Genomic DNA, 23,885 nt, shown 5'->3' on the forward strand with positions numbered 1-23,885 from the left:
AACAAATATCTAGGAGGACAAGTGGTGTTAGAGAGGAGAAGGGAGTTGGGGTAAATTGGAAGGGGAGGTGAATCATGAGAGACTATGGACTCTGAAAAACAATCTGGGGGGTTTGAAGTGGCGGAGGTGTGGGAGGTTGGGGTACCAGGTGGTGGGTATTATAGAGGGCACTGATTTTATGGAGCACTGGGTGTGGTGAAAAAATAACGAATACTGTTTTTCTGAAAATAAATTCATTAATAATAAGTAAATAAATAAAAAGAAGATGTGGTACATATACACAATGCAATATTATTCAGCCAACAGAAACAATGAATACCCACCATTTGCCATGGCATGGATGGACCTGGAGGGGATCATGCTAAGTGAAGGAGACAAAAACAATTATCATATGGTTTCATTCAGATGTGGAACATAAGCAATAGCAGAGGGGACCACAGGGGATGGATGGGCAATCCAAAAGGGGAGAAATCAGAGAGGGAGATGAACCATGAGAGATAGGAAACAAACTGAGGGCTTCCAAGGAGAGGAGGGTGTTGGGGGGAACAAGGTGATGGCTATTAAGGAGGAGATATGCTGTGATGAGCACTGGGTATTACATTTAACTAATGAATCATTGAACACTGCATCAAAAACTAATGATGTACTATACAGTGACTAACTGAACATAAAAAAATATAAAAATTTTAAAAAATAAACAAACAAATGAAGAGAAAGATTTATCTCAAAAAAAAAAAAACACATTTGCTTGTGGTAACTGGAGAACAGTCAGTAATTAGTAGGTAAATGGTGAGAGATTCTAACAAGGATGCATAGTTCTATCCAGATGAAGTCAAATCTTTTATGTTAGAGCTAGAATTATCTTTAAAGACTAGCCAGTCATTTCATGCTGGTGCAATTCCTTTCTATTCTTTTCTTAAATATGAGGGCTCTTAGTTTTGTTTTCATAACACTAAGAGTGATGGGCAACCATTAAAGTATTTTAAGCATGCTTACATTTTTCAAAGATCAGTCTTGCTGCAATATTGAGTTTGGAGGTAGACACAACCTGGATATAAGAGATCACAAAGGAGGCTACTGCAGTACCCCAGTGAGAAATAATAGTAATTGAACTATAGAATGGCAATGTAAATACTGAAGAACATACACACTCAAGAGATATTTTGGAGGCAAAATAAAGAGGTCATAGTGATGAATTATATATGGGTATAAAAGAAAGAAATGGTTAGGTATGCCAGTGACATTTTTTCTATCTTTGTCTCCTGATTGGAACTGACATCTTTGAAAATGGTAGTCAATTTAATTTGTTTTGGTTTTGCCAACACCCCACATTAGGTCTGCAACCTAGTAGATACTCAGTGAAAGTCTGATGAAAGAATGAGAAAATCATTGCCTAGCAGGCAGAGAACAGAAAGAGCAATATTGGGAGATCAATACCAGCAAGGAGAAGCCATTGGGTCTATAAATACTAAACTAAAAAGTTTATAGGAAGGGCTGGCAGGAATAAGGCAGTTTTAGGTAGGCTATCAAAAGAAGATCTGGTGCACAGAGAAACAGACAAAATTGGAGTATAAGGCAATATCTTTGTCTTAGAAAAAGGAAAGATGAAATAGTTATGAGTTATGATGGAAGCCAATGAAGCAGTTAGGACTTCAGGCTCTGGGCCAGACTGCATGGGTTCTAACCTTGACTCTGCTGCTTCTATAGATATCTATATTCTTTGGGCAGTTTCTTGACACCTTTAAAACTCAGTTTCCTCATGTGTAAGTGAGGATAATATTAGTCCAAATCCATATCGTGGTTATTAGGATTAAATGACATAATGCACTTAGTAATGACTACCAAAATGTCCTAATCCTTAGTAGAGATTAGCTATCAACATATAAATAAGATCCAGACAAGAAGGAAAAAAAAAGACAATAATAATAACTATCATTTATTTAATACCTGTTTCCAACAACCACTTTAAAGATGAAAAATTGAAGCTCAGAGAGGTTAAGTAACTTAGAAGTAGGAGATAGAAATCAAAACCTGCTCTTTCTGAAACTCAACACTCATGCCATACTGTTAAATTTACTGAATTATCTTAATTGGGGATCTTTAAGCCACTGACCTACCATGGCTCTGATATACCCAGTGCTGAATATACAGACCCAAAAGATAGAGATCAGATTTCCCAGATGAAAGTGCTGAAGTTTGGCAAGGACAGTGGCATCAGGGAGACAGACAGAACTTGGTTCCCTGCACAGAGGCACCCTACATCCACACAGTCCATGAACCAACAGCAGCATGAACCACATACATGGAACATATACTCCATAATTCATTCTGGAAAATGGATAATTATGGGAAGTTGTCAGATTCAATAGGCAAATTCTGGGGAAATAAAAACAACAAATTATGTGAGAACTGATATTTGTTCAGGAAGACATCTGTCTTCTGTTAGAGGATTTAGGGATGTTTTTCAACACAAATTTTAAAATATGGCTTGGAAAAAGCTCTCCTCAGCATGGTCCACAGGGTAGAGCCAAATTCCTGCTTTCAGTGGATCTTCTCACATTGACAGAGGGTTGGTCCCCACAGCTATTAGGGGCAGGGGAGCAAGAGGCATATTTAGGCTGATGATAGCCCTTCCCCCAAGACAAAAATGTCCTCTTCCTCAGAATACACTTTCCACTCCTGTGAGTCCATAATCCACACCACCTCCACTTATGCCCAACTCATTCCCACCTTCACAGCCTTGAACACTGTTCCCACGGATGTCCTCCTGCATTCTTGCCTCTTCAAATTCATCTTTAATGTTTTTGTTTTTGATTTTTTTCAGAAAAATTTACCTAAATGCTTTATACAACATTGTCCCCAACCCACACCACAACCTGGGATCCAACAAACATCCAGCATCTGAACTGTGTGATCTAGAACTTGATCATCCATTATAACTTTGGAGTAAGGGAAAAGAATAGTACATTCGGTCAGAGGCATTCCAATATAATCCAGTTATTTGATCCTCGACTACTTCCTGCTACTCCCTGGCTGTAGGAACTTGCACAAGGCCTAAGTATCTCTCTGACCCTTGGTTACCTCTACTGCAAAATGAAAATACTCATACTACTCAGAGAGCTATTGCATAGGTTGAATGAGATAAAGCATTTAAAGCAGTATTCAAGACACACTTTTCAGGTTGGGCCTACTTTGCAGGTTACCATCTTGTACTCTTTTCCTCCCTTCTTCTAAATAACAATCTGCTTAGTTGCATTCTCTCTCTTTCTCTTTCTCTCTCTCTCTCTTTTTTTCCCCTCTGTATTTCCACATGTAAGGTAAGCCAGTTGGACACTCCAGACCACTGAGGGCCCTGAGTTGGTGCCATAATGAATTTGGTCTTGCCTGTTTTGTTCAATGTGATTTCTAAGAAGGCCAGGGAGAGAATTGCACAAAAATAAGTAATAATGAAGAAACAAGCTGTGGCTTTCCCTGGGAGGATCCAGGAATTCAAATCACAAAGTAGGCTGAGGCAGTACCTAGGCAGTGATTCTTAATATTAGGTGGCTCTCTGAGGTAGCCTGGAGGCTACCAAATCCAGAAGGCTACATTAAGCAGGCATGAGACTAGAAGAATGGTGCAACGACCCTCAACAGATTAGACCAGTTCCTAGGGAATTACTGGAATCTAAGTAAGTGAGGAAGGGGCAGAAGGCTAGGTGAACAATGACCATGCTCAGAAATAAATCCTAAAAACATGCAGGAGATGATAACTAAATTGCAGAGTTCTAGGCAGAATGGATCATTTTCTTTCAAGGTTCCCTTAGCACTTTGTTTCTACTGTAAAATTATAAACTATAAATCCTACCACTAACAGGCTAGAATTTAGTTTAAATGGTATTACCTTATACCTATCACAATGTAAATGCTTGAGCCAGGTAAGGCCTGCTTTGCCACTTGATAACAATCTGGTCTTGCTTGATTTCTTAACTTGTTTGGTTGTCAATTTCCCCATCTATTTAATGGGGCTAATAATGTGCTTTTCCCTGGTTATTTGAATTGACATTAGAAGCTTGACGTGGAATAGTGGATGTCAAGGTGATCTGTAAACTGTTAAGCATTAGAAAGATTATTTTTACTTATAATGTCTCATCTTTCAAATAAAGCTATAAATTCCAGCAGGTACAAGATAGTCTTTATTCATCACTTGATCCTTATATCCTAGGGGCATAAATTAGAAGACCATTACTAACTGAGTTGCCCTTACGCCCAGCACTGTGCTAGGCACCGTACATGCCTCACATAATTTTATTTGAGTCTCCTTTTTTTTTCTCTAGACCTGGCTGCCCCCTAAGAAATAACAGATACTCAGTAAGTACTTTTGGAATAAAATGCTGCAGTTGCACTTTTCACACTTTGGGGTTTGAATGATATAGTTAAGAATAAAAGTGATTGGAAAAACAATCTGAGGGTTTTGAAGAGGCGGGGGTGGGAGGTCGGAGTACCAGGTGGTGGGTATTATAGAGGGCACAGATTGCATGGAGCACTGGGTGTGGTGCAAAAATAATGAATACTGTTATGCTGAAAATAAAAAATAACTTAAAAAAAAAGAATAAAAGTGATATGATGAGTATAATTCTGCTAATGAGTGACAAAATGGCAGTAACCATGAAGGAAGCAGAGATTACTGAGTCTCTTTCTAAACATAATCTCATCATCTATTCTACTGAAACACATTGAATTCCTGATCTTAAGCCTGATCAAATGTACAGAATGATTCTCTTGCCTCAGAAAGTCTCCTAACCACAAGGTGATGTTTTACTAATATCCATGTTCAATCCTAAGGATTACATAGAAATTTAGAAATCCATCTGTATCTGAGAGGGGATCTGGAAGAGACTACTTTTTAAAAAAAAAAAAAAGATTTAATTTATTTATTTGACAGAGACAGATCACAAGTAGGCAGAGGCAGGCAGAGAGAGAGAGAGAGAGAGAGAGAGAGGGAAGCAGGCTCCCTGCTGAGCAGAGAGCCCGATGCGGGACTCGATCCCAGAACCCTGAGATCATGACCTGAGCCAAAGGCAGCGACTTAACCCACTGAGCCACCAAGGTGCCCCACGACTGTACTTTGCTTAGCATATGTGTGTATGTAAAATTGACCTCTTTGTAATTGTGCAGAAATTAGAGAATCAGAAAAGATTCTGCTTCCTTCTACTTCTATCTGGGAGTCTTTGATCTTGACTTCACTGGTCTGTTTCTTTATTCCTTCTTCATGGCAGCACATAGTCACAACTATTGAAGCTAGTTTTTCTCTTCACTGCTCAGAAATACGCCATGTACACATTGAGAACTCCTAGCTGATCTGTCTGCCTCTGTTTGGCCCCTCAAAATCCATTCTCCTTATAGTCACAAATGTGTATTTCTAATAGTCAAAACAAGTCATGTTGCCCTCTCCCCTTACATAGCTCCCCACTATCTATGGAATAAAGTTCAAATTCCTCGGTACTTTAAGCTGCCCTTCCTCTTTCCTACCCTTCTCTCCATACTCATAACATATACATAGATGCCTATATAATAGGCACACATCCCACTTTTATTGAAAAACATATAGTTTTTGGAATCTTAATTGCTTTTTCTCATCTTTGAACTTTAACTGGTAAATATAGTGTTCCTTTTCATGCTTAAATAGTTCTTATATTTCTTCAAGAGGTAGCTGAAACACTGACATCCCAAGGAAGAGACCTAGCCTTCTGTTCTGTAACAACCCACCTCCTCCATTGCTGAGTTAGTCCTACTGCTCAGTAAATCTCAGAGTTCCATCACCCCATCATGGCACTTCCTACTCTCTTTGGTAGACCCTTGGTTTTTGACCTGGGGCCTGTACAAAATCCCAAGGTTAAAAATATAGACTACTTAGCTGAACTCCATTACAGATAGACAAAGTAAGATCCAGCAAGGTGAAGTGACTTGTGCAAAGACTGGGACTAGAATCTAAATGTTTTGATTCTTAGCAATTACTCCAAACACCAGAAATAAAGAAAAGAGGAAAGAAAAGTAACATGTACAAGGTTTCACACAGAGAGCTGTATAGAAGTGGTCCTCTGATACACTTCTTTTGATCATTTGCTCTTGTCACTGTTCCAAGAAGAGGCCGAGTTTGAGTTTCTCAGAGTCCAAGGACCCCAGGCTAAGTGAGGGCAGTGCTGGGGTTCCATAAACATTTCCTCTCTCCAAGTACAGTGCTCTCCCATCACTTAGCACAGGTTTGCCCTCATTCAAATCACTCAAGATTTTTCTAACTATTGTAGGAAGAATAATGCAAGGCAGGGGGGCAGAAATAGAGTTCCAGCAAATATAGTCTACATGGGCAAAATGAATCTGTACTCAGAGCACTGAACATGTGTCACTAAATGGAGAGCTGAACAGAAAATAGAGGAAAAGTAGCATCCACAGATGATATCTGTGCTTGCAAAAGCACTATCATCACAGTTCTCTCAGACATGTACCAAAATGTGATGATATTCAGGTTGCTGGGAACCATGATACTAATTAGGGCAAAGATGTCTCTTCTGAGACAAAGTCAGGGGCCATTTCTGTGTCCTTTAAGAATGACTTCTGACCTTCTATGGTAGGTTTTGTAAAAGCTTTATTTAAATGTCAGTATTTCAATAAAATTACCTCACATTTGTGTGGTATGGAGAATAAGAACATGGGTTTTGCAAAGTCAGCCAGAAGAGGCTATGACACTTTCAGCTTGCCACTTACTAACTGTGTGGCCTTAGCATCTAAAGCCTTAGTGTCCTCATTTAAAAGATGAAGACGATGATAATGTCCTTTAATACTGTCATGAGATTGAAATACAGTGTTCGTGGTAAAGCACCTGGTACAAGACACAATAAAATGATGGGTCTCTTCCCTTTTTCTTCTGCTAGTTACAATGTTCCTCCAACAGTTTTCATATGTATTTAATCCTCACAAAAACCCTGCGAGTCAAACAGAACAGATACTATTTTCTCATTTTACTAAAACTCAGGAATTCTACATGATTTGTTTAGAGTCCTCCAGTTAATAATTATGTGAACTGGCAACTAAACCCAGATTTTCCTGGTCTATGCTATGTTCTGTTTATTTATTAAAAAAATATTCACATGCTAGGCTCTGTGAATATGCCATTGAGTAAGACAGACCAAGTTTCTGTCTCTGTAGAAATTCCCCTTGATGTAATAGATTCTACAAAAAAGGGCAGAGGAAATAGCCATAGATGGCAGAGATGCCTTGCCACAGACACTACAGACAAGCCAGCTATAAGAAAAGCATCACAGCTCTTGTGTTAGTCTCTTGGCTGCTGAAGAGGAATCCTAAAAGTCTGGCTGAAGGTAGTACCACTTGTCCAAAGTTAATGATGTGCCAAAGGGGCAATAACATGTCACAAGAATAAACCCTCTTTCCCCTTTGCCACCCTTGGAATAGGCTATGATGTTACTTTAGAAATGTTTCAATGTGTCTATAGAGCTATTTTAGCATTCTCTTAGTTATACCAATCAACACTTCAAAACAAGAGAAACTTGGACATATGTTCTTCCTGATCATGCCTCACATTGAACTAAAACAGTCTTAACACATTAAAAACACGAAGGAAGTTCTTGCTACTTCCCCCTCACACCTCCCTGCCTCATGACCCAGTTTAGGGACTGATTTTACTTGGCTTATGCAATGCCCTGCCTAGTTCCCTGCCCTCACATCTCTTCCCTCCTTAAAACTTGGGCTCCTTGACTCAGTCTTATTCTTGCAAGATTTAAGGGTCCTTTCCACAGCAGTTCAGGAATATCAGTATTAAATCAGCCTCGTCTGGCTCTATGTCTCAACTCCAGGCAATGACAAGTGATTAGTCGATTAAAAATGAACTGTGGGGGCACCTGGGTGGCTCAGTGGGTTAAGCCTCTGCATTCGGCTCAGGTCATGATCTCAGGGTCCTGGGATTGAGCCCGGCATTGGGCTCTCTGCTCAGCAGGGAGCCTGCTTCCTCCTCTCTCTCTGCCTGCTTGTGATCTCTGTCTGTCAAATACATAAATAAAATCTTTAAAAAAAAATGAACTGTGGCCTCTACAGCTCTATTCCCTTGCATTTTCCCTGCAACATCACAAGCTTTCTACATGCACTTCTGTCTCCATCTGGGGCCTCGACTTCTCCGTTCCTGGCCTTAGAACTACAGTGTCATTCTGATCCACACCCATGGCCTGTCACAGCCTGGACATCAGTTGCCCTTCTAATCTTATTCCCTTACCCCTCCTTCATTAAAGCCTTGGCATTCGCCAACCTGATGAGCCAGTGTTGGCCAACACCCTCTGCCCCTGCATCCCTGCAACACATACATATTTCTTCATGTCTACATTCATACTTCCCTCCACCTGAGATAATTTCATCTAACCTTTATCTTCAGAATTCCTAACCCATTCATATTTCAAGGCTAATCTAAAATATGCCTTTCCCTGTGTCTTGGGAAAGACACTGGACAGATAAAGCAGGACAACTGTTCAGTGTGGTGGAAAGAATATAAGCTTTTAGTCATATAATCATGCTTATTCCCAGCTTTGTGGTCTTTGGGTAACTCAATGAACATTTCTAAGCCTCAGTTTCTATATTTGTAAAATGATCATAACACCAATCCCACATAGATAACAATACCAAATCTGGAACAAGGCAGGTGCTTAATAAATGACAGCTATAATAATTATAGGAGGATGTGTACATGAACAACTGTCAAAGAACTTAGAATGTGATTCCATTTCCCAGAAGAAGGAAAATTGGTATCTACTTGTCAGGCTATGGATGTCTCCTGGTGGGGCAAAGCATTTCAGCTCAGCTTTGGAAAATGGTTAGAATATCAACATATAAAGGCAATAAGAAAAGCATTCGGGGAAGAAATAATGGCATAAGTAAAAGCATGCAAGTAGGAAAACATGGGGCATAATTAAATGACCAAATCACATAGACTGAAGCAGGAGGAGAGGAAAAACAGTTAAGCTATATTGCTAAGAATAATTTTTTCTAGAGATTCAAACTATGTCATCTACATGGACAAATGACTGAAGTGAATCCTTACACAAATTCTAACACCATCAGAAAACTTGGAAAACATACCAACACTTCTCTGGCATGGATCCATGAGAAGGTTTCAGTGAGAACAACTTGGTTTTTGCCAACATTCATGAAAGGTGTGAATAAGATTCAGAACTTTTAGTACAAAGGGAATACTCAAAGCTCGCTTTCTTTCTTTCTGTCTTTCTTTCTGTCTTTCTTTCTTTCTTTCTTTCTTCCTTTCTTCTTTTTTTCTTTTTTGTTAAGACACAGCAGCCTTTTTGGGCTTTATTAGAAAATTCTCGTGCCAGCTGTCTCTTTTCTCTGACTCACATTCACACAATATGCCTCTCTCTTGTTTCTCGTCAGCACTGCACTCAGATACTAATGAGTTTTCGGGAATAGAAAACCCAGAGGAATATTAAAATTGGAAAGAGGAGCTCTTTGAGTTAATTTCACTGAAGTGCATCACAACATACTGCAATGTTGTAAGAATGAATATTCAAATAGGAATTCAGTCATGGGAAAATTAATTAAGGAAAATGTTATTGCTAATATTGCTTTTTATGCATATACATATGCAGAGACACACAACCATTTATTGGCTCCAGTGTTAACAATAATAAAAGTTAAACATTTATGAAAGTCAAATGTTCAAGACCACTTGCTGAGTTGGTGTTAAAATTTTTTAAATTAAAAAAAAACTAACTATAATTCCAGAAAGCTGTTTCTAAAAGAAAAAGACAAATTGCATCATGATACTCCTTTGCTTAAAACTCTTTAATAAATCCAAAAAATTCTTCAGAACAAAGTAACAATCTTTGTTGGGCTGCAGTATGGCTTCACTGTGTGGCTTACACCTGCCTCATCTCACTTAATCTATTTATATTCTTTCAAATATGTTGTGTTCTTACAAATATCCCCATCCTTGCACATACTGTTCATTTTGTGTGTAACATTCTTTGACCATTTTCAGATGCAGTTCAGAACCACTTCCTTCTCTACTAGAGAAAGGGGCCCTCACACTGGATTTAGTGCTAATTGAAACACTATCCACCTAAAAAATGCTACAGACCATGCCAGGCAACTGCATGTTTTATTGTCATAGTCTGTTTACTTAGCTGTCACCCACTAGACAGTGCCTTTACTGATTGATTAAACTAAGACATGGGATTCAATGGTGAACAAAAATACAATCCCAGCCCTCAAACAAGTTATAGTCTAATTATATAGGTAATTATTAAAGGTCCTTTAAATAATAACCTCTTTACTTCCTAATACCTGAATAGTTTTTGGCAGGACAAATGCAAAAACGTTAAGGAATAAGTGGATGGATATGTCATTCCTTAATATGGAATTTGAGCAGAGCAGCACATCAATCCTGAGGAACATAAAATTTTTAAAAAATCTGTTGTATCAGTAAGAAAACTGAATTTGGAACCAAAATACTGATATTTGAATCACAGTCCCTGTACTTACTGAATGTGTGACTTTGAGCAAGTCTCTTAACCTCTGTGAGTTTTAACTCTCTAATTCAAAAAATACTAACACCTGTTGATTTAGAAAGTTCGAAGTTTTCATGACTCTTCATACTCAAGGGAATGATCAAAAAAACACAGTGGGAATACCGTTCCCAGATATATAACTTTTAGGGACAACTCTAATCAATTGGCAGTTGTTGTTGTTTTTTTTTTTTTAAAAGATTTTATTTATTTATTTGACAGACAGATATCACAAGTAGGCAGAGAGGCAGGCAGAGAGAAAGGAAAGGAAGCAGGCTCCCTGCTGAGCAGAAAACCTGAAGAAGGACTCAATCCCACGACCCTGGGATCACAACCTGAGCTGAAGGCAGAGGCTTTAACCCACTGAGCCACCCAGGTGCCCCAGCAGTTGTTTTTGAAACATTATGTTGAGAAGGATTCTGAGAATGAACCCAGATCCAGTAGGAAGAAGTACCATGATCACTTAGCAATGGGTCTGCCATAAGGGCACAGGAGAGTGACTATATATGTAGCCAAGTACTTGCTACCACATAGGCAGTGGGTATACATAGAAAGTGATTAATTAGATGAGTGGTGTAAATCTGAACAAGGTATCGGATGGGATAGAAAGGAATGGAATGGAATGAAATGGAACAGAATGCAGGGTAGAACCCCAGACTGGATAAATCAGCCATCAAAGAGAATCTACATTTTCACACAGCTCCTAAGCTACTTAAAGTAATCTGCCTTCTCTTATAGTTGTCTAGGCATGTCATCTTTTTCTTATAGACTATGAATGCCATGTTCTGGCACATAGGATAGAATTGATAATGGTTATTGGATGAATAAGTGAATGAATAAATGAATGAAACAGTGAATAAATATATAACTCTTCTGGTTTTCCTGATCTTGGAGAGGTTTTCAACATAACATATCAAGCCATAATCAGATTCAACAGTTTACAGAGCACAGTCACGTCCATTAGCTCATTTGATCCTTACCACAATCCAGAGAGGTGGACAATGGTATGCCTATTTTTAAAATGAGGAAGCTGAGACTCCAAGATTACTGACCTTTTGTTGTTCTTTGTTGTTTTTTAAAATTTATATTTTGTTCTATTTTTTTATTGGGCCTCTTTTGTATTTATCTTATTTGGTCATCAGTTTCCTTATAAGTGAACAAGGGAACATAAATCTTGATTTGCTTACATTACTGGTTTGTAGTAAGGTTCAACTGTTGTAACTAAAGAGCACTGTTGTACACAAGGCAGGATCTTGATAATACTTTACTTGCTAGGAACGTTGCATTTTTTTAACTTATTTCATTTCACAAAAGCCTTAAAAGTTGGGTTTTTATATCCAAATTTTATTGATGAGGAAACTAAGTCTCAAGCCCAAGGTCACTAAAATATCAAGGGGTAAAATTACTGTGTGTCTCTAAAACCCATACTGTTTCCTCTAAAACATACAACCTTTTCTTCAACAGGACACTTGTGTTACAACAATGCATTCTTTGCTTTTATTTTCCTCAAAATACTAAAGATATTAGCTGTGGCATATGACATGTGAAAACACAATTTGCTTCAATAGGAACAGGTTGCTAGCAAGCACAGTATTCTTCATAGAACTACACAAACCTGGAGGGGAGGAGTGGTCAGAAGCAAGTGCGCATGTATATCAGGGATCAGGAAGGTAGGTTCCCCCAGACCAATAATGACTGAGGCTGGGCCTGCCCTTGGTTCTGAAGCTGCACAGACCTAAAATAAGCAGGGGTTACAAGAGACATGTGAAACAGTGGCTATTGAAATGCAGGTTTTACAAAATAATACATAGCTCCCCTGTCTCCTCGGGCCCTGCAACTCTGAGTTTTGTTCCTCAGCCCACAGATGAGCCCTTTATTCTATTGTCTAAACAGGAAAATTACAGTTCCCTGAGGAACCAGTCTTCGGTCTGAGCTTGACTTCTTATCAATGATGGTAATTTAGAAATAAGCTATTGCTTTGACTTTGCATTCATCAGAGTCAAGGGTGAATTGTCTTCCTTTGGTCACCTTTGTCCTTAATTAACAGTCATTCAATACCCATATTAATTAGTGGGGTTGAGAAATATTTTGCATCACCCTTCACCATACTGGATAATTAAAAGTTACATGAATAAAATAGCTGAATTCATAATTTCTACAAACCTATTATGAAACAATAAACATGATTATAGGGTAGCTACCATTCTCCCAGCCTCCCCTCACTATTCTTGTCTATTTCCACAATCTTAGAATTGTATAGGGAAGAACAAACTATGAAAGGCTGCAAGTGGTAACCCTGGATCTGATCACTTAGGGCATGTAATTAACAGGATAAGACAGAAGAGTTCTTGAGAAGAGAGGAAGGGAGTCACCTGAACTAGAAATGTGATATGGCTTTATAAGCCTGGAACTCCAGACACTTTTGGATTTTAATTTCAAGTAAAAGTAAAAGCTTCATTCTTAATTGGATTGGAAATAACCATCCTGAGTTTTAAATTGGATATTCTGACATTCTTGGCTCAACTCAGTGTAACAAATATTGTTAAGTATATACCATGTGTTGAGCACAATGAATGAAAGAGAGAGATTGATCACAAATACTGCCTGCCCTCAAAGAGTTTGCTACCTTAAACAACCGAGATACAAAGAAGTTACATTCTCTCAATCACTGTCTCACTCCCTAATAGACTAGGCTGGGCTTTTCTTTCTTTCTTTTTTTCAATTATGTTGTAGTCACCATACAGTACATCATTAGTTTTTGATGTACTGTTCCATGATTCATTGTCTTTTAGATACTCCCACCACACCCTTGTATTTCTCCAATCAAGATGCGTATTTAATTCGTAATGAAGGAAAGCGACATTATACAGCAACTAAGTTTTTTTCAGTTTAGTATTCTCAATGCTGGCATATCATGGCCATTTAAATATATTTTGAATGAATGAATGGGCAATTGAGCATTAGCCAACCATCTTAATAACTATAACTATACACAGAAATAAAGCTGAGGGCACATTTCACAAACATTCTCTTATTTGATATTCACAATAGCCCCTGCCCTAAGTTATTAAAGAGAGAGAGATGTAAAAATGGTAATTTGGTGAGGTGATCACACCACACAGAGCAGCTGACTCTAAACCTACTGCTCCTGCCACTATGCCTCTGTCCTGTTCCCTATCTAAAGTTCATCCTCTGATCAAGAGTTTACCTGAACTCCAACCACAAAAGATCCTTCTCAGAATTGCTACATGAAGTTCAACACCCATGAAATTGGTATTTCTCAGTGGTATGCACTTCTTTTTTGTCCCTTTTGGATCTGAATCCTCAAACTCTCCCACTGCTGCTTGAAGACAGCTTTCTGATTCTGTCTTGGACTCCCCAGCATCCTTTTGCTCTGACTAGATCCCTAATAGGCTAATGGCTCAATATAAAGTTTCTTGAGCATTCTGAGTCAGCTACTCTTCCAGGCTTTAAGTCTTAGTTTCTCTTGTATTCCCCCACAGGGTATAATATATGGTAGGTACTCAATAATTATGGATTACCTTTCATTTGCAACATCCCACCTGCAAAATCCCTCCTTGTAGAAATTCTAACCTCTCAGTAGTTCACAGTGCAGTCTCCCTTTCTTTACCTTTCATTTGCATTTTACCCCCAGCATAAAGGCTCCTACCACTGAAATTATTCTCATTCACTTCACCCGATAGCCTATTTTTCAAGGCTCCTTCAATGTCCTTGTTTTATTTTATTTATTTGCATCATTCCAGATGGTGGAGCAGTCTCTGTTTTAAAATACTCTTTTCAAAAGTTAACTGGCAAGGGTTGCTTGGGGACTGAACTGGGGATGGCAGGGAGGAGTGGTGTGGAAACAGGGATAAATTCCCTGTCTCAGTTGTCATGATGGTTTCATGGGTGTACACTGTGTCCAAACTTATCAATTGCTCAGTTCTAAATGTGTGCGGTTTATTATATATCAATTATGTCTCAATAAAAGTGTCTTAAAAGTTTTTTGGTTTTTTTTTTTTTGTGTGTGTGTGTGTGTTTGTTTGTTTATTTGTTTTGTTTGTGCTTTTCATTTTTTGGCTTTTCAAAAACTCAGTTGGAAAAGTAGTCTCTTCTGGTTTTCTTTCTAGTTATCTGACCATTTCTTTTGTTTCTATCCTAACCCAGGGGATGAATCTAGTTCTAGGCCATTAGCTTTGGCTGCTTGCTTTTTCCTATCATAAGAGATTGGGCCCATCCCCCGTTTCTGAGGTGGAAGCCAAACAACTTAGTTAAAGATGAATTCCAACTTGCACAGATGTGCTTGTTACAGGTTTGTAAAATTAACTTTACTTAATAGCATATGAAAGAAATCTAGGATGTCACTCTCAACATCATTAACATCATGTTTGTCTTCCACCTCTACACCCTTCTTTCACTTTAGCACAGTCATTGTCATCATTACTACATTTAATAAGTGCTTAACATATGCCAGGAACTTTGTTAAACATCTAGTGTCTCATTTAATCTTCACAACTACTAAAGGTACTACCATTATAGCCATTTTACAGATGAGTAAATGGATTCACAAAGAAGTTATAAAAATTGCAAGAGCTAACAGTGACTGAATCTAAAGATGAACCACAGTTGTTTAACTTCAAAGCTCAGACTTTTAATCATAACACTGTATTATCAGGCTACTTTTGTCTCTCTGCCTTTCTTCCCCATATAAAGTATCTGAAAATCACAAACTAAGAGAACCTATGAAAATGGAAGAGAGTGGGAAGCATCTCTCCAGCTGCTAAAAAGCCTCAGGATCACTGAAAGGGGCATAAAAAAGCATTTTATTTGGTTTTCCCCTTAATACAGAATACCCCTGTATAGATTCTGTGCCTATATTTTTAGTGACAGGAAGCTCATAACACCTGTTGAAACAGCCTTCTTCATTACTGCACAGCTCCCATTTTTTTCCCATAAGAGCTCAAAATCTATTTCCTATATTTCTACCCACTAGTCTAGTTCTGTTCACACCGGTCTCCTGGCACCTTGACAGGCTTTCAGAATTTTTAAGTTTCCCCTGAAACTTATCTCTAGACTAGTCCAGTATCCCTTGGTTAACATTTAACCATGACTGTGCTCTCTTTCCTTTAGAAACTATACTAGACACTGACTCATACAGTGTTCCTGTCAAGTAATTAATCTTTGCCTTGGTCTTAGTCCCATTTCTTTTCTTTGCTATGATTATTTATCACTCTGCCTGCTGCCCTGCCCCTCCTTAGAGTTGCATCCATGTTTGTCCCATAGCCACGATATGAGGGCACATGTGACTACTTGATACCAGAGGGCAAAGGTAGACAGTCACCATCCAGATGAGAGATAATAAGTGACCTAGTCTAATGGCAGTATGATTAAGAGGATGAGATAGATTAAGAAATACTTAGGGAGAAATCTGGCAGACTTGATAATTCAGATGTGAATCTAAAAGAGAAATTCAAGGCACATTTCATTTGTTTGTTTGTGTGGAGAGTGGTGAAAAAAATAAGGCAGAGAACACTGAAAGAGGAAGAACAGATCTCATATAAAGTTAATTTTTTATCTTATTATCACATATTTTTATTATAAATATATTTTAAACTTCATAAAATCATTGGGGTTTTTTGTAAAGTCAAGATTATTTTTTTTCTTCCAAATTTTAATTTAAATTCTAGTTAGATAATATATAGTGTAATATTAGTCCCAGAAGTAGAATTTAATGATTTCATCACTCACATATAACATCCAGTGCTCATTATAACAAATTATTGAGTTGTGTTTTAGACATGTTGAAGGTGACATGCAATGCATACAAAAGTATTACCACCTGACAGGAATTCAGATATATGGGCCTGGAGCTCAAGAGAAGATCTAGTGAGAAAAAAATAGACTCTAGAATAAACCACATATAAATGGTATTTGAAATGATGAAAGGTGATAGAATTTGAGGATCAGGGTGGAGTAAAGAGAACAGTGAGTCAAGAAAAAGGACTTAGGGAATACCCACATTTAAGGAAAAGTTAGAGGAAAAGGATTTATAAAAGACAGCAATAATGAAGTGATGGAAGCATAGGAGAAAAGCTATAAGAATGTGTTGTCATAAAATGAAAAAATAAAAAATGTTGAGAGAGAAATGACAAAAAGTGTCCAACTCTAGAGTTGTTATAGAAACCGAAAAAAAAAAAATGTCCCTTATGGTTTGTACCTTGGCAGTTAAGAGGTCTTTTGTAACCTAGCAAAAGCAGATTCAGTATAGAGGTATGAATGACAGGCAGAATTCAGTGAACCATAAGAGACTATGGACTCTGAAAAACAATCTGAGGGGCTTGAAGTGGTGGGGGGGGGTGGGAGGTTGGGGTACCAGGTGGTGGGTATTAGAGAGGGCACGGATTGCATGGAGCACTGGGTGTGGTGAAAAACAATGAAACAATGAATACTGTTATGCTGAAAATAAGACAAAATTAACAAGACAGGAAACAACATGTGTTGGAGGGGATGTGGAGAAAGGGGAACCCTCTTACATTGTTGGTGGGAATGCAAGTTGGTGCAGCCTCTTTGGAGAACAGTGTGGAGATTCCTCAAGAAATTAAAAATAGAACTTCCCTATGAACTGCAATTACACTCCTGGGTATTTACCCCAAAGATACAGATGTCATGAAAAGAAGGGCCATCTGTACCCCAATATTTATAGCAGCAATGGCCATGGTCACCAAATTGTGGAAAGAACCAAGATGCCCTTCAATGGACGAATAAATAAGGAAGATGTGTTCCATATACACTATAGAGTATTATGCCTCCATCAGAAAGAATGAATACCCAACTTTTGTAGCAACATGGATGGGACTGGAAGAGATTATGCTGAGTGAAATCAGTCAAGCAGAGTCAATTATCATATGGTTTCACTTATTTGTGGAGCATAACAAATAGCATGGAGGACATGGGGAGTTAGGGAGGAGAAGGGAATGGGGGAAATTGGAAGGGGAGGTGAACCATGAGATACTATGGACTCTGAAAAACAATCTGAGGGGTTTGAATTGGCGGGTAGGTGGGAGGTTGGGGTATCATGTGGTGGGTATTATAGAGGGCACAGATTGCATGGAGCACTGGGTGTGGTGAAAAAATAATGAATACTGATGATGACAGCTTTGTAATAGAGCTTGAAGTCTGGAATTGTGATGCCACCAACGTTGGCTATCTTTTTCAATATCCCTTTGGCTATTCGAGGTCTTTTCTGATTCCATATAAATTTTAGAATTATTTGTTCCATTTCTTTGAAAAAGATGGATGGTACTTTGATAGGAATTGCATTAAATGTGTAGATTGCTTTAGGTAGCATAGACATTTTCACAATATTTATTCTTCCAATCCAGGAGCATGGAACATTTTTCCATTTCTTTGTGTCTTCCTCAATTTCTTTCATGAGTACTTTATAGTTTTCTGAGTATAGATTCTGTGTCTCTTTGGTTAGGTTTATTCCTAGGTATCTTATGGTGTTGGGTGCAATTGTAAATGGGATTGACTCCTTAATTTCCATTTCTTCTGTCTTGCTGTTGGTGTAGAGAAATGCAACTGATTTCTGTGCATTGATTTTACATCCTGACACTTAACTGAATTCCTGTATAAGTTCTAGCAGTTTTGGAGTGGAATCTTTTGGGTTTTCCACATATAGTATCATATCATCTACAAAGAGTGATAATTTGACTACTTCTTTGCCGATTTGGATGCCTTTAATTTCCTTTTGTTGTCTGATTGCTGAGGCTAGGACCTCTAGTACTATGTTGAATAGCCGTGGTGATAATGGACATCCCTGCCGTGTTCCTGACCTTAGCGGAAAAGCTTTCAGTTTTTCTCCATTGAGAATGATATTTGCGGTGGGTTTTTCATAGATGGCTTTGATAATATTGAGGTATGTGCCCTCTATCCCTACACTTTGAAGAGTTTTAATCAGGAAGGGATGCTGTACTTTGTCAAATGCTTTTTCAGCATCTATTGAGAGTATCATATGGTTCTTGTTCTTTCTTTTATTGATGTGTTGTATCACATTGACTGATTTGCGGATGTTGAACCAACCTTGCAGCCCTGGAATAAATCCCACTTGGTCGTGGTGAATAATCTTTTTAATGTACTGTTGAATCCTATTGGCTAGTATTTTGTTGAGTATTTTCGCATCTGTGTTCATCAAGGATATTGGTCTATAGCTCTCTTTTTTGGTGGGATCCTTGTCTGGTTTTGGGATCCAGGCTGGCCTCATAAAATGAGTTTGGAAGTTTTCCTTCCATTTCTATTTTTTGGAACAGTTTTAGGAGAATAGGAATTAGTTCTTCTTTAAATGTTTGGTAGAATTCCCCCGGGAAGCCGTCTGGCCCTGGGCTTTTGTTTATTTGGAGATTTTTAATGACTGTTTCAATCTCCTTACTGCTTATGGGTCTGTTCAGGCTTTCTATTTCTTCCTGGTTCAGTTGTGGTAGTTTATATGTTTCTAGGAATGCATCCATTTCTTCCAGATTGTCAAATTTATTGCCGTAGAGTTGCTCATAGTATGTTCTTATAATAGTTTGTATTTCTTTGGTGTCAGTTGTGATCTCTCCTCTTTCATTCATGATTTTATTTATTTGGGTCCTTTCTCTTTTCTTTTTGATAAGTCGGGCCAGGGGTTTATCTATTTTATTAATTCTTTCAATGAACCAGCTCCTACTTTCGTTGATTTGCTCTATTGTTTTTTTGGTTTCTATTTCATTGATTTTTGCTCTGATCTTTATGATTTCTCTTCTCCTGCTGGGCTTAGGGTTTCTTTCTTGTTCTTTCTCCAGCTCCTTTAGGTGTAGGGTTAGGTTGTGTACCTGAGACCTTTCTTGTTTCTTGAGAAAGGCTTGTACCACTATATATTTTCCTCTCAGGACTGCCTTTGTTGTGTCCCACAGATTTTGAACCGTTGTATTTTCATCATCAAGACAGCATGGTACTGGCACAAAAACAGACCCATAGATCAATGGAACAGAATAGAGAGCCCAGAAATAGACCCTCAACTCTACAGTCAACTAATCTTCGACAAAGCAGGAAAGAATGTCCAATGGAAAAAAGACAGCCTCTTCAATAAATGGTGCTGGGAAAATTGGACAGCCACATGCAGAAAAATGAAATTGGATCATTTCCTTACACCACACACAAAAATAGACTCAAAATGGATGAAGGACCTCAATGTGCAAAAGGAATCCATCAAAATCCTTGAGGAGACCACAGGCAGCAACCTCTTCAACCTCAGCCGCAGCAACATCTTCCTAGGAACAATGCAAAAGGCAAGGGAAGCAAGGGAAAAAATGAACTATTGGGATTTCATCAAGATCAAAAGCTTTTGCACAGCAAAGGAAACAGTTAACAAAATCAAAAGACAACTGACAGAATGGGAGAAGATATTTGAAAACGACATATCAGATAAAGGACTCTTGTCCAGAATCTATAAAGAACTTATCAAACTCAACACCCAAAGAACAAATAATCCAATCAAGAAATGGGCAGAGGACATGAACAGACATTTCTGCAAAGAAGACATCCAGATGGCCAACAGACACATGAAAAAGTGCTCCATATCACTCGGCATCAGGGAAATACAAATCAAAACCACAATGAGATATCACCTCACACCAGTCAGAATGGCTAAAATAAACAAGTCAGGAAATGACAGATGCTGGCGAGGATGCGGAGAAAGGGGAACCCTCCTACACTGTTGGTGGGAATGCAAGCTGGTGCAGCCACTCTGGAAAACAGCATGGAGGTTCCTCAAAATGTTGAAAATAGAACTGCCCTATGACCCAGCAATTGCACTATTGGGTATTTACCCTAAAGATACAAACGTAGTGATCCAAAGGGGCACGTGCACCCGAATGTTTATAGAAGCAATGTCCACAATAGCCAAACTATGGAAAGAACCTAGATGTCTATCAACAGATGAATGGATCAAGAAGATGTGGTATATATACACAATGGAATACTATGCAGCCATCAAAAGAAATGAAATCTTGCCATTTGTGACAACATGGATGGAACTAGAGCGTATCATGCTTAGCGAAATAATTCAAGCAGAGAAAGACAACTATCATATGATCTCCTTGATATGAGGAAGTGGTGATGCAACATGGGGTCTTAAGTGGGTAGGAGAAGAATCCATGAAACAAGATGGGATTGGGAGGGAGACAAACCATAAGTGACTCTTAATCTCACAAAACAAACTGAGGGTTGCTGGGGGGAGGGGGTTTGGGAGAAGGGGGTGGGATTATGGACATTGGGGAGGGTATGTGCTTTGGTGAGTGCTGTGAAGTGTGTAAACCTGGTGATTCACAGACTTGTACCCCTGGGGATAAAAATATATGTTTATAAAAAATAAAAAATTATATAAATTTAAAAAAACAAAGCAAAAAAAATAATGAATACTGTTATGCCAAAAATAAATAAAAAGTAAATAAAAGAAAATAAATAAGAAATAAATTTAAAAAAAAAAGAATTCCGTGGACTGAAACTAATTAAAGATGAACAAGTAAGATGAAAACAGAGAGGGAAGCAAATCATAAGAGACTCTTAACTATAGAAAATAAATTGAAGGTTGCTGAAGGGCTAGTGGGTGAAAGGATGGAGCAATTGGGTGATGGGCATTAAGGAGGGCACAACATGTAATGAGCACTGGGTGTTATATGCAACCAATGAATTATTGAACTGTATCTCTGAAATTAATAATATAGTATATGCTAATTAAATTGAATTTAAATAAAACAATTAATGATGAACCAAGATCAATACACGTTTTCAGTGACTTCCAGGGATGAGTGCTTGGAGAAATATGACACCAAAGGAGGGACATATTTGAAGATTTGGGGTGACTTTTTCAATTATTACATGACCTTTTTTTCACTAGTGATTATCATCTTATAGCCTTTCCCAAGCTCATTTGCCCCAATTCCAAGGCTATGGTGAATCTCTAGATCTCTATATGTTATCATATCCTTTAGGTGGTTGGGTCAGAATAAAAGGCTGCAAATCTCTGTTAAATCAAATACTCAACTTTTTTTTTTTTTTTAATCACAGATTCCTCTGAAATGCTGGTATTTACACTCCATACTGCAGATAAAATTTCAGGAAATTCAAGGACTTTGTGAATCAGAATCCGCTCTCATACATTGTCAAGACCCTCTTTTCTGGATACTGTCTCAAGATAATGTAAGTGACAATAAAAGGTATTATGAGAGTATACTAACAATAAGCATTTATATTTTATACTTCATAGTACATGACATGCTTTACATTTTTCTCTTATTTTTAATCCTCCCTAAACTCCATGTTTTATAGATAAGGACAATTAAGTTACTCACTTACATCCAGTGACAGACACAGAATGTGCTGCACGGTTACCTGGGAACATGTCACAGTATTTGATGAGCTGTGAGTGCTACTCAGATATAGGCACTCATCACCACTGGAACTCCCATCTGTATAGCTTTTCTAATGGTACCATAGACTCAGAAAAGCAAAATGATTGATTCACACAGCTAGAGTGGCAGAGCATTTATCTGCTGATGCTTCATCACATGACTTTTTCCTTATTTCCGGGCATAACTATTCAGAGAGAAGTACTAGACTACTACCAGTATGGACTGGTAGTTCTGTGCTCTGAGCCTCATGCTTTTGGGATATAAACCATGGGGCAGATCAACTCTATCTTTCCTGTGCCTCATATCTCCTTTTAGACCTAGGGCTTTGATTGATAGCCTCCTGAAAATTCATTTCTTCTTGCTTCCCTACATGGATTTAATTTGATGCCACAGTGACTCCTTAGAAGTTTTCTATTTCCTTTTTCAAGGACATAGAAGAAGGCATCATAGAACTTTTCCTTTGTAAATAAGGCTGCTCCTCGTCTTCCTTGTTCTTTGTGTCCCTTAAACAACCTCCATTCATTTATATTTAGTTGTTATGATTCTCACTTAAGTGTCTTGTTCCTCCTAGACTCTGGAAAACACTTCAACTCTGTAGAAACTGAGTGTACTACTTCCTCTGATTGCATGGGTAAACAAACCGTAGGTATGTAAAGTATAAATATTCTATCTCGCTTCTGTCCCCAGGATCAATCTCAATAGAAAAGTGGGGTAGGAGTTGAGGTAGAATTCCTGTATATAAGGTTATTGGATTAGGAGTCAAAAGCCTGGCAAAAGCCTCAATTCCAGCTTGTCCTAGTGGTATTATCTTGGATGAGTCACAGTTCCTCTGTGGGTTTAGATTCCTTGTCTGAAAAATAAAAGGTTTATACTCAGTAACCCTAAAAGCCCTTTAATGCTTCCTTTCACAAATTACATTTTATGTTACATATAAATCTACCACATAATATTAACATAAAATTATAAATAAGCAAAATTTTGGAAAATACCTCATAAATAGGAAATCCCTTCACAGACGTACTCATTGCTGTGATGATGTTATGACTGACTACCTGGATCTCTACAAACCTCCAAGTCCTTATACCTTAACTTCAGGTAAGAATCCCAGCTCTCTCCCAGTCTTTGCTCTATTTTAACTATGAGGTAAAGCTACTAGGAAAATAAAGTTAGGGGCACCTGGGTGGCTCAGTGGGTTAAGCCTCTGCCTTTGGCTTAAGTCATGGTCTCAGGATCCTGGGATCGAGCCCCACATTGGTCTCTCTGCTGAGCAGAGAGCCAGCTTCCCCCCTCTCTCTGCCTGCCTCTCTGCCTACTTGTGATCTCTCTGTCAAATAAATTTAAAAAAATTTAAAATAAATAAAATAAAGTTAATTTGGCAGAATGGAGAGGCCATTTCAGCCTGAGACAAGGGGAATGAGAAGGAAGATTTAGGAAGAAATCTTTGCCAGTAGCCAAAGAAAGGAGAAGATGGGCTCAGTTCAAAGAAGTGGTCAAATTACTTCAGTAGGTGGGTTGAGAGAAATAGTCAAGGAATCGTTGAGATTCATTGGACAGAGGGGTACCAAAGTGTTTTTTGGGGAAGGAGAAGGTTCTGGGGTTCAAAACCAGCTACTCTATTCCTGTATCTTGGGTCTTGCTCTCTTAAGGGAGACCAGAGTAAATACATTGAATTCTAGCAACTGGTTCTGAGATTTAGGAAAATTCTGACCACTGGGAAGGCTCTGTGAGAGGGAAGAGCCTTAGGAACAAAAGGTCTATTACAATTATTATCATAACTATTATTACTTCTTCTATTGTCTACTCTTCTTAACTGTTTTTTTTATTTTTCATGTCTATTTTTTATTTCTGCATTTAAGGCTTTGGCCCTTCCCAAACACAACCCCCTCCCTTCCCCG

The 23,885-nt window shown here is 38.3% G+C and overlaps 1 protein-coding gene and 1 long non-coding RNA gene across 4 annotated transcripts in view; one reads left to right on the top strand and one right to left on the bottom strand.

Moving 5' to 3' along the window:
• Nucleotides 1–20,103, top strand: part of LOC309843112 — a 1,054,942-nt gene extending 1,034,839 nt beyond the window's left edge. Inside the window, exon 4 of the long non-coding RNA XR_014299947.1 lies at nucleotides 19,853–20,103. This is a non-coding gene — a long non-coding RNA (uncharacterized lncRNA). The remainder of the gene's footprint in view (nucleotides 1–19,852) is intronic.
• The window catches only part of AGBL4 (AGBL carboxypeptidase 4), a 1,624,959-nt gene that overhangs the window by 686,724 nt on the left and 914,350 nt on the right, over nucleotides 1–23,885 (bottom strand). The window lies entirely within an intron of this gene.

This window comes from Mustela nivalis (genome assembly GCF_964662115.1).
Source record: "Mustela nivalis genome assembly, chromosome: 10".
NCBI lineage: Eukaryota > Metazoa > Chordata > Mammalia > Carnivora > Mustelidae > Mustela > Mustela nivalis.